General features: G+C 41.6%; 1 pseudogene; it reads left to right on the top strand.

Annotated features, from left to right (window-relative positions):
* Window positions 1–6,904: 6,904 nt before the first annotated feature.
* On the top strand, window positions 6,905–7,879 carry LOC122055137 (annotated as a pseudogene).
* The last annotated feature ends 4,638 nt before the right edge of the window (window positions 7,880–12,517 follow it).

The raw sequence follows: 12,517 nt of genomic DNA, 5'->3' as shown, positions 1-12,517 counted from the left end.
CAAACTGCTGGTTGGGAAATCTTCCCGAACTGGATGGTTGAGGTCGGGAAGGAGCAGCAGGAGTTTTGGATTTATCTTTGGACTTGGAAGTACCCTCACCTACTAGTTTCTTCCTAAGGGGACACAATGGGGTAAAATGGGGCAATGAGTGAGCACCGGAGCCACCAACAAATAAGAACCGAGACAACAAAACAACAGAAGATTCAGTGAGAAATGAAAACACAATGCCAAGTTTTAGAGAGGTAAGAAGTTACCTTGGTGCCATTTGAACTTTAGACTAGGGCTTCCGAGGGCTAGAGCTTCGGCGTGCAAAGAGAAGAGAAAGGGTGGGCTGGTGGGAAGAGTCGACTAGGGTTTCGCGTGAACGAAGAAAAGAAAGGATCGGGAGATTTTAAGGGTTTAGATGGGTGTACAGTGAAGAAATGATCGGACGGTTGTCCAATCCGAAGGTATCAGAAGCCTCCTGATCGGTCCACGGACCGATCAGGAGACGATCAGTACGATCAGCGAGCTTCCTGATCGGTCGGTAGACCGATCAGAGATTGATCAGTGGCTTTGTGCCAAATTGATCTGATCGGTCTCCGGACCGATCAGGGATCTCTCTGATCGGTCTGTAGACCGATCAGAAAGGGATCAGTAGCGTTCCAGGCTGACTTGATCGGTCCGTAGACCGATCAGTGTCTGATTTCTCCCGTAATTTCAGTAACTGAAAGTTGTAATTCCAGTAACTGAAAGCTGTAATTTCAGTAACTTGTGTTCGATAATTCGTGGAAGTTTCTCTAGGGAAACTTCCATGTTCAGAGCCTAGAACCTACAAGCATAACTCTTACCTAAAAGTTATGGTCTGAACTTGTTTATAGCCTTGAGGTTTCAGATTCTTATCAAACCTAAAACCTCACACTAACTCCAACCATATGGAGTTCTGTCTTCTTGGTCCTTAAGAGTTCAAAACATATTTTTGCTAAACTCATCTCTATGATCAGGTTCAAGTTTGTCAAAATATAAACGACTTGTCCTAATTTTCAAACAAGGTATGAAAGCTGAAATTCTTGATCCTTGTTATGTTTAGTTTCAAGTTTGTCAAAATATATCCAAGTTGTTATTATTTCCTTTAATAACCTATCGTTTTATCAATCAAAGTCATGACATGAACCAAGCAACAATACCAATCAACACATCAACCATCAACCATGATTAGAAAATTTCTAGGCAAAAGTCCAACCAAGATTCCTTGGTTGGAATATATGAGTAAGATCTAGGAGCCAAATACACATGAATTATGTAATGGCCTTCCCCATACTCAATTAATGTCTCTTCAACCTAATTATTCAAGGGATGCATGATACATTTTGAATAATTAGGTTGATCCTAGCATCTCACCCCATTTCTAGCAAACAAAAGTATTTTGTTAAACCTTATAGTTTGTGTGAGATGTTCCCAAGTTGCCCAAATTATTGTCCCAATTACTCTAGTCATTTTAATAGTCCTTATTGATCATGGTGAAGTTCTAATGACCTAAGGAGCCAAACACATTCCCAATTCCCTCCTTAAATGACTAAATTCATTCTCCGGAAGGGGTTTGGTGAAAATATCAGCTAGGTTTGACTTTGACTCCACATATGTGAGCACAATGTCACCCCTAGCTACGTGATCTCTAATGAAGTGATGACGCACTTCAATGTGCTTGGTCCTTGAATGATGGACTGGATTTTTAGTTAGGTTGATCGTGCTAATGTTGTCACATAGCACTTGTACACCCTTATAAGAAAGTCCATAATCCTCTAGGGTGTGTATCATCCACAACAATTGTGATACACTCTCTCCCATGGCAATATATTCGGCCTCGGTCGTGGAGAGAGCAACACAATGTTGCTTCCGACTTGACCAACTAACTAAAGATGAACCTAAAAATTGGCAACCCCCACTAGTGCTTTTCCGATCCAATTTGCACCCAAGCATAGTCGAATCGGTATAGCCTATCAAGTCAAAAGACTCATACGAGGGTACCATAGACCTACTCGAATTGTGCCCTTAAGGTATCTCAATATTCTCTTAACTGCAATTAAATGAGATTCCTTGGCACGGACTTGATATCTAGCGCACATGCCCACAACGAAAAGTATGTCCGGTCGACTAGCTGTGAGATATAGAAGACTACCAATCATGCTTCTATATTGCGTTAGATCAATTGGTTTTCCACTCTCATCATTGTCAAGGCGAGTGCTTGTCGCCATTGGAGTGGACATTTCCTTAGAGTCACTCATATTGAATTTTCTAAGCATATCTTGAGTGTATTTTGTCTGATGGACATAAATTCCATCTCGAGTTTGTTTGATTTCAAGTCCGAGGAAGAATGTCAATTCTCCTACTAGACTCATCTCAAACTCACTTTCCATGTGAGAAATGAATTCATTCAAATAGCCCTTGTTATTTGAGCCACAAATTATGTCGTCGACATACACTTGGGCTACAAAAATGTTTTCACCATCTCTACGCAGAAATAGTGTTGGGTCTATTTGGCCTCTTACAAAGCCCTTTTCTAATAGGTAAGTTGACAACCTTTCGTACCATGCTCGAGGTGCTTGTTTAAGCCCATAGAGAGCTTTCTTGAGCTTGTATACGTGGTTTAGAGCTTCGGTACTCACAAACCCCGGTGGTTGTTCAACACAGACCTCTTCTTTAATGAAACCATTTAAGAAGGCAGATTTAACATCCATTTGATAGAGCTTGAAACCTCTATGTGCAGCAAAAGCTAGCATCAAACGAATGGACTCTAATCGGGCCACGGGAGCATAAGTCTCATCATAATCGAGACCTTCGACTTGACTATAGCCCTTGGCTACAAGTCTTGCCTTGTTTCTTACAACTTCTCCCTTTTGATTTAACTTATTTTTGAAGACCCATTTAGTTCCAATAATGGTGGTCTTCTTAGGTCTAGGAACTAAGTCCCACACTTGGCTCCTTTCAAATTGACCTAACTCATCTTGCATAGCTATGATCCAATCAGGATCGCGTAATGCCTCATCAACTAATTTTGGTTCAATCTCTGAAATCAATGCGACTTCATTAGACTCATTTCTAAAGAATGACCTAGTCCTAACCCCTTGGTGGATGTCTCCCACAATTTGGTCTTGGGGATGACTAGTGGCTATCCTAAATTGTCTTGGTGTTGATGGTGCCTCATGAATGGTCTCACTAGGCACAGGCAAGGACTCAATATCAGGCAAGGGATCAACAGGAGCCCTTTGTTACCTTTGCTCATAGTCATCAGAGTCAACCTCGACTCTTTCTTCATTTTGATCATTCAAACTTAGATTTCTAAGTTCAAATTGAATTTCTCCTACATCCCTTGATTGATCATTTGAGTTGGGGATTTCTTCAAACGCTACATCTGAGGACTCCTCAATCAATTTGGTCCTATTGTTGTAGACTCGATAGGCTTTGCTGGTGAGAGAGTACCCGACCAGTATCCCTTCATCAGCCTTAGCCGTGAACTTCCCAAGATGATCCTTTGTGTTCAAGATAAACACCTTACAACCAAACACCCTAAGATGTTTAATTGTAGGGGGTCTCCCAAACCAAAGTTCATGGGGGGTCTTTCCTAAAAACCTATGTATCAATATTCGGTTTTGCACATAGCACGCTGTATTTACAGCTTCAGCCCACAAGTAACTCGGTAGTGAGTACTCATTAAGCATGCTTCGTGCAGCCTCTTGCAAGACTCGGTTCTTTCTCTCCACAACCCCATTTTGCTGTGGGGTCCTTGGAGTTGAGAACTCATGTCTATACCCTTTTGCTTGACAAAATTCTAAGAACCTATGGTTTTGAAATTCACCACCATGATCACTTCTAATGGTTTTAATTGTTGTTGATTTTTCATTTCTTCTACAAAAAGAAATAAAAATATCTATGGTTTGATCCTTAGTTTTCAAAAAGAAAGTCCATGTGTATCTAGTAAAATCATCAATAATTACTAAACAATATCTACTACCATTCAATGAAATAACATTGTTACAATCAAACAAGTCCATATGTAATAAGTCTAAGGCAGTAGATGTACTCATAGTGCTTTTACCTTTATGAGGTGCTTTTGTTTGCTTACCCATTTGACATGTATCACATAGTTTGTTCTTTTGGTACTTGATGCTTGGTAAGCCTCGTACTAGTCCTTTGTTGGCCAACTTCCGAACGTTCTTCATGTTTACATGTGCCAACCTTCTATGCCAAAGCCAAGACTCTTCTTCTTTTGACATGAAACACTTAATCAAAGCATTAGTAGCACTTTTAAACGATACTTGATAAATATTATCAACCCTTGTGCCTACTAGTACCGTGTCAAGTGTGTCAATGTGTTTAACCAAACATTGACTTGAATGAAATTCAATTGTGTAACCCGTATCACACAATTGACTGACACTTAGGAGATTAAAAGTCATCCCCTTGACTAGAAGGACATTCTTGATATGGAGACATTCGGATATATGAATGTCTCCAACTCCTACAACCTTAAGACTACCATTGTTACCAAATGACACATTACCTCTACTTTTGTTTTGAATGGTTGTAAACAATGATTTGTTCCCGGTCATGTGCTTGGAGCATCCACTATCAACAAACCAAGTTGATAGATGCTCCCCCTCGACCAATGCCTACAAGACACGAAAGATAGATGTTTTAGGTACCCAAATCTTGGGACCTAATGCATCTACAATGAAAGACTTAGGCACCCATGCCTTTGTTACCTTCTTCCTAGGCTCATGAACCCTAGAAACATGCGATCTATGAAATTGGGTTCTTGACACTAAAGAAATAAAGCTAGACTCCTTAGGTTGGTATCCTAATCCAGCCTTGTTGTAGACCGCCCTTTGGGCATTTAGAATCATGTCTAATGTCTTGGAGCTAGTTGAGAATTTCTCAAGCATTTTCTTGAGTTTCTCAACCTCATCCTTCAAGGCTTTGTTTTCATCTTCAAGGAGCTCTAGATGTAGGTCATCAACCTCATCTTCCCTAAGAGCTCTCAAGTTCTCTACTTCTTCTTTTAATGATTTATTTTCTGTTTTTGACTTTTTAAGCAATGTAGATAAATGAGTGATAGTCTTATAACACTTTTCTATATGAGAAGAGGTTACCTCTTCATCATCCGACGATGATGAAGCCGCGGTTGAGGCGTCGCTCGAATCTCCCTCACTTTCGGAGTCCGAAACCTCCCTTGCCATGAGTGCTAATTGTCGTGTGCTCTTTTCCATCTTCTCTTCTTCTTCCGATGAGCTTGATGAGGACTCATCCCAAGTGGCCTTGAGAGCCTTCTTCTTCTTGGCTCTTTCCTCCTTCTTTTTGGCTCGTTCCTCCTTCTTCTTAAGTTTTGGACACTCACTTCGATAGTGTCCCTTTTTGCTGCACTTATAACATGTAACATTAGTTTTGTCAATATTTTGTTCACTAGGTTTACCTTTTCCTTTGTATCTCCTGCTCCTTCTCATGACTCTTCTTACGAAATTCGCCATCTCACTTGATGATGATCCACTTTCATCATCGGATTCTGAGGAAGAGGTGGATGAGGAAATCTCCTTTTCTTTCTTCCTTCTTCCATCCTTACTCTTTGGTCCTGCAAACAAAGCAATACCCTTCTCTTTTTAACCTTTGTTAGCAAGCTCATGAAGTTCCATCTCACAGAAAAATTCATCTAATTTAACAATGGAAAGATCCTTGGATACCTTGTAGGCATCTACCATAGATGACCACAAGGCATTCCTAGGAAAAGCTTTTAGAGCATACCTTACTAGATCGCGATTCTCCACTCGTTCGTCCACCGAGTGTAGACCATTAATGATCTCCTTGAATCTCCCATGAAGTTCACTTACCGTTTCATTGTCCTTCATGGTTAGATTTTGAAGCTGATTCAAGAATAGGTCCCTCTTGGCAATCCGAGAATCTCGAGTTCCCTCTTGGAGCTCGATGAGTTTGTTCCATAGGTCTCTTGCACTTGAGAACGGACCTACCTTGACGAGTTGATCCTTGGCGATTCCACATTGCAAGGTGACCATAGCCTTGGCATCGGCTTGTGCTTTGCGGAGTTGTTCGGTAGACCATCTTGACGAATCAAGTTCCTTACCTTCTTCATCTTTTGGTGGTGTAAAACCCTCCTTGACGGAAAACCACATGGAGATATCGGTCTTGAGGTAATACTCCATGCGGCTTTTCCAGTATTGCTCCCTAGAAATAGGGTGGACGGTTGGTGCTGAATCCCTCCTTCATGGCCATTGTTTAGCTCTTTGGGTTGTTAAGCCGAAATGAAGAGCACCAGGCTCTGATACCACTTGTTGGGATCTTAGATGGCTAGAGGGGGGGGGGGGTGAATAGCCTTTTTAAAAACAAAAACAAACTTTCTACACAGAGATTTGTTAGCACAGCGGAAATAATCAAAACAAACACTTATGCAAAGAAAAAACGCACCACCACTAACACAATGATGTACGAGGTTCGGGGATAACTTGCCCCTACTCCTCGGCGTGTCCGTAAGGTGGACGATCCCTTGATCTTTCGGTAGATCAACCCCCGGACAGATTCCAGCTAAGTACTTCTCCTTCTCGGTGGAGAAAACCTCCCACAAAGTCTCAAAACAGATTTAGAATGAAGCAAAAGACTTAGGGGGCGTTTGGTTTAAGGGAATAGAGGTAAGGAATGGGAATAGCAATCAATGTTAATGTTTGGATTACAACAATGGGAATGAAAATAAGGGAATGATTCCTTATTAGTGGGTAATGGCTTATTCCGGTGCCCCACCCCTTCAATCACCCATTCCTGTATTTGCAGCAATCACAATTTCTCATTAATACCAAAAATACCCTTAACCTAATTTCCCGTCTCATTTCTCTCCTTCTCTCCTCTTTGCTTCGAACGACGCCAACGCCGCCTCCTCTGGATGCTCAACGAGTTCGCCTCCCCCTACGGCGACTGCGAGCAGCACCTCCCCTATGCCTTCCTGCAGGCCCTCTTCTGCCGAGCCACAGCCTCCGATGACCACTACTACAGCACCTCCCTCGCCGTCGCCGAACGCACCGTCTCCTTCGCCTCCACCCGCCGCCTCGCCCTCAAGTTCCAGGAGGCTGCCCCGTGGTCCACTTTCGGCCACGTCGCCGCCAACGGCGCCCTCCTCCAGGCCCTCGACGGCGAGCCTGCTCTCCACATCGTCGACATCAGCAACACCTTCTGCACCCAGTGGCCCACGCTCCCTCGAGGCCCTCGCCTCACGCGCCGGCGCAGACGCCCCGCGCGTCCGGCTCACCGTCGTCTCCTCCACTGCCGCTGGCGTCGTGGCCGAGATTGGAGGGCGCATCGAGAAGTTCGCGCGGCTAATGGGCGTGCCGCTTGAGTTCCGGGCTATCGCTGCCCCCGCGCTGCCACGCCTCATCGACGCGCTGCGCCCCAAGAAGCTCGAGCTCCGCGAAGGGGAGGTCGTCGCGGTGAACTGCGTCGGCGCTCTTCAGAGAGCCGGGTGCGAGGATTCGCGGGACTCGTTCCTACGGGCTGCGGCGGTGCTGCGGCCGAGGGTATTGACCGTAGTGGAGGACGAGGCGGACTTCGGCGCCGCAAGCGAGTTCATGGAGTCCTTCGAGGAGTGCCTGTGGTTCTACGGCTCCTATTTCGAGATGCTGGAGAAAGCTTCCCGGCGATGTGCAACGAGCGGCTTGCTCTGGAGAGGGAGTGCTTCCGGAGCCTCGTCGGACTGCTGGCGTGCGAGGGCGGCGCAGACGCAGTGAAGGCGTTGCTGAAGCGGTACCGGCCGGGATGGTCGCTGCTGCCGACGGAGGGGGAGACGTCGGACATGTACCTAACATGGAAGGATAAAATTGGAAATTTATTTGATTCTCATTACTAATGTTGATTCGAAACAAACATCATCAATTATAATCATATTCATTCCAGATTTTGAACCAAACGCTAATAATGCAATCCTAATTCCCATTCCCATTGACTCCATAATCAAACCCATTATCATTCCGATTGATAAATTTAAACCAAACGCCCCCTTAGACTTACAGAATTTTGTGGCTACTATGGATGCACAATCAACTTACAGCCACAATGAATGCATGCAGAGAGTGAAGAAGAAGTAGATTCACAGCCAAGAGCTTCACAAAACACCCTTGCTTGAACGTCGACAAAGAGTTTGCTTCCAAAGAAAGAATTCTACCAAACCTCTCTTTTGCCTCCTTCTTATTTCTCTGCTCTCTTGCTATCTTCAGCCAGAGCCAAACCACTGCATCGAATCACGTCAACCAATAGCGTATCACTGTCGCCGAACCAGGCGTCGCCAATCACGCTTCTTCCTCATCTGATTATCTGAGCTCACACCAATACCATCCTTGGTCTTCACTGGTGTCTCTGAACTCGAACCAATGAGGAAGAGTCAAGCTGATTGCAGCCAGTGAGCCAACTGAACAAGCCAGTGAACGTTGACGCTTCTTTTGCACAATCTGCAGCGATAACCAGTGGAAAAACCATTTTGTTTTATTCCTTTGATAGTCATTGATTTGAATTAAAGCATCACCATGGTACCTGCAACCTGTTACTCAAAAAGCTCACAAGCAGATGTTAGATCAGACGTATAACAAACGAATCAGAAATCAGCAGAAACTGACAGTGTGTGCAGACAGTGTGGTGGATCGGTCAGCGGACCGATCCACACCTTTGGATTGAACTCTGATCGGTCGTGAAGACCGATCAGGGTATGGCCTGATCGGTCGACAGACCGATCAGGGTTTAATGGGTGCGGTTCCTCGCACTCCTGAGATCGTCACCTGATCGGTCTGGAGACCGATCAGGATATGACCTGATCGGTCCGACAGACCGATCAGGGTTCATATGGATCGGTCCACGGACCGATCCACTGCCTTTTTCCTTCTCGCGACATCATCTCCTGATCGGTCTACAGACCGATCAGATTACACTCAGTAGGCTACTGAGTGTTTCCTGATCGGTCTACAGACCGATCAGGTTACACTCAGTGTGCTACTGAGTGTTTCCTGATCGGTCGCCAGACCGATCAGCAAACATAGTTTCACCAGATCGGTCTGTGCACCGATCAGGAAAACAAAATCCCACTGGATCGGTCTGTTGACCGATCCAACGCCCATGTGATATTGGGATTGGTCTTGAGAACGAGCTACCGAGCCCTCTCTGACCTAGTCCGGAGAACGAGCTACCGAGCCCTCTCCGACTTCGTCCGGTCCAGAGAACGAGCTACCGAGCCCTCTCTGACCTAGTCCGGAGAACGAGCTACCGAGCCCTCTCCGACTTTGTCCGGTCCAGAGAACGAGCTACCGAGCCCTCTCTGACCACTCCGTGCCAAGTCTCCATACTTGGACTTTTCCCATGCCAAGCTCCCTGCTTGGACTTTTCACCAGATGCCTTGTCAACCTTGACCCATCTGGATTTCCCTTGCCTGGCTTCACTCACCAGGACTTTCCCTCCCAATGGATCAACCTCGATCAGTAGTCAGTCTGAGTTTGATTAATATCTGATACAAACTTAAATCAGTGTCAACATCAAAACAACAGCCAGGTCAGACTGTATCAACACCTTATTCTTCTCCTTTGACATTAATCAAAAATATGCAACAAAGTATAAAACTTTTCAAAGGTAAATAGATCAAGTAAGCATATCAAGCAATAAATTTTAAAGGTTTCTAAGCACTATATACAACATAAATATTCAAGCATTTTTCACAAACATATTTGAAAAATAATTTTTTAAAGAAATTTTAAAGTTAACACATTTTTTGAAGCAAGTTTTAAAGGTAAATTTTACAAAACAATTTATAAAGTAATGAAAGTAATTTTGAAAATATTTTTAAAATAATTTTGAAAATATTTTGAAAATAATTTTGAAAATATTTTCAAAGTGAACATAAAATTGTGCATGAATTTTGAAACTCATTTGCAAAGGCAAATATGAAAGTGTTAAAAAATTTGTCAAACTACTTATCAAAGTATTTTTTAACCCAAAATTCAAGTATTTTAAAGTATTTTTTTTAAAATAAGTAATGGGTTTTCAAGGAACTAGTCAACATTTTTCAAAATACTTTGCAATTTAAAAAATTTCCCAAAGTAAGACACTTTGAAATTAATTTTCAAATATCCATCCACTTAACCTAATATTACTTTTAAAATTAGTATTCATCTAGAAATTATCCTTAAATATCTAACTTGGACTTACTAATTAACTACTAGAAGATAGCAATGTTCACTTGGTTAGTTAAATTAAGTATGTTAATCTAGCTTGTTATTCACTAAGATGGGCCACTTAACTTGATCAATGTATTTTTGGTATTTAACACACAGACTTTTTTTGATACACTAATATAAGCATCTGAAGTCCAGGCAAAGTCCTAAGCATCTGACACCATTCTATGTTTTTGAATACACAAGCAAGGTAACCTAAACATGCTTATGAGATGCTGGTTGCTAAAGCTATAGGATTATGTTGTCTAAAGGAAAACCTAGGCTAAGTCGATAACAGATTTTGAAATACTAGAAAAATGGCGATTTTCAACAAAAAAGAAGTAAAATAGGAGTAGCCTAAAAGTTTAAAATTGCTTGCAAGTGCAAATGAAATAAAAGATTAAGTTCTAATCTATCGTGCACATTCCTAATTATCATCGTAAATTGCTAAATTTAGATTCAAGGAGTGGTTTTGTAAAGATATCAGCTAGATTTGGCTTGGACTTAATGTAGTTGAGTTCAATGCTACCTTTAACAATATGATCCCTGATAAAGTGATGTTTAATTTTAATATGTTTGGTTCTTGAATGATGCACTAGATTTTTGGTTAAATTGATTGAACTAATGTTATCAATAAATGTTTTTACATTTTTATAGTTTAAGTTTAAAGTTTTTTAAAGTGTGTATCATCCATAATAACTGTACTACACATTCCCTCATTGCTATATACCATGCTTCAATAGTAGATAACACAACATAATGTTATTTTCTACTAAACTAGCTGACAAGTGATAGTTCAAGGAGTTGGAATCCTCCACTTGTATTTTTTGATCTAATTTATGGCTGGTATAATCTGAGTTAGAGTAGCCTATAAGTCCAAAACTAGTTATTTTAGGGTACCAGATTCCTACATTGGGTGCCTTTTATGTATCTAAGGATTCTTTTTACCATAGCTATGTGAGACTCCTTAGTACAGGTTTGTATCTAGTATATATACTAACTATAAATAAAATATTAGGTCAGCTTATAGTTAAGTATAATAGACAGCCTATGACACTTCTATAATATTTTAGATCTACCAATTTTCCATTTGGATCACTATCTAGAGTTATGTTAGTGGCCATTGGTGTCTTTATCTCTTTGAATTTTTTCAATTCAATTTTTTTTAATAAATCTTTTGTGTATGTTTGTTGATAAATGTAATTTCCTTCATTTGTTTGTTTAACTTGTAAACCTAAGAAATAGGTTAGTTTACCTACTAACTCATTTTAAATTCTTGTTTCATTAAGGTAATAAATTCTTGTAAAAATTTAGAATCTGTTGATCTAAAAATTATGTCATCTACATATATTTGGGTTATAAAGATGTCTATTTTAAGAGATTTTACAAATAGAGTTGAGTCAACTTGACCTTGATTGAACCCTTTAGAGATTAAGTAGGTGGATAATCGCTCATACCAGGCCCTAGGAGCTTGTTTTAGACCATATAGTGCTTTCTTTAGTTTATATACATGGTCAGGATGGTCTAAATTTTTAAACCCTGGTGGTTAACCTACGTAAGCTTCTTCTTTGATTAACCCATTTTAAAAGATAGAATTTACATCCATTTGGTAAAGTTTAAATCTTTTATGGATTGCATAACTTAGTTTCATTCTGATAGACTCAAGTCTAGCTACCGGGACATCGGTTTCATCATAGTCAAGTCCCTCTACTTGAGTAAACCCTTTCGTGACTGTAACAACCCAAATTCCCTCATTACGAGTCCTGATAGTACTTGAAAATATTTAGAATTGCTTTAGAAATATTCTAGAGATTTTTAGAAATTTTTAGAGTATTTTTATACAATTTTCGGAGTTCGTTTGGTATTTTTACCAAAAGAAACAAATTTGAGGCAAAAAGAGGTTGGGCCGAGGTTCGAACCGGAGACCCCTGGCTAAGCAAAGCCTTAAGTTGTTTCGGATGACCAGGAACCCAGCAGGGTCGTGCTGATCAAAGAAGGGGCGGAAATAATTTAAGCAATAGTTAGATGACAGAATACCCTAGTTATAAAGGGAGATAAGTTAAGAGAGAACTTAGGTTTTTTCCCGTGACCAAAACCTTCCTCTTCTCTTCTCGCGTGCGACGACGTTCTGCTTGGGCGGAAACAAAGAGAAAACTAGGGCTTCGACTCCGGCGGCCGACCAAGGGTCGATTCCGAGAGCCTTCCACACTATCGTGATCCCCTTGTCAAGGAGAGCACGTAGATGTGAAGAAGTTGCTGAAATCTCAAGCTCCTCCGAAACCCTAGAAGCTTCT

Source organism: Zingiber officinale, chromosome 3B (genome assembly GCF_018446385.1).
Source record: "Zingiber officinale cultivar Zhangliang chromosome 3B, Zo_v1.1, whole genome shotgun sequence".
NCBI lineage: Eukaryota > Viridiplantae > Streptophyta > Magnoliopsida > Zingiberales > Zingiberaceae > Zingiber > Zingiber officinale.
Note: the sequence above shows the minus strand (reverse complement) of the source record. Positions and strands in the feature narration are given on the sequence as shown.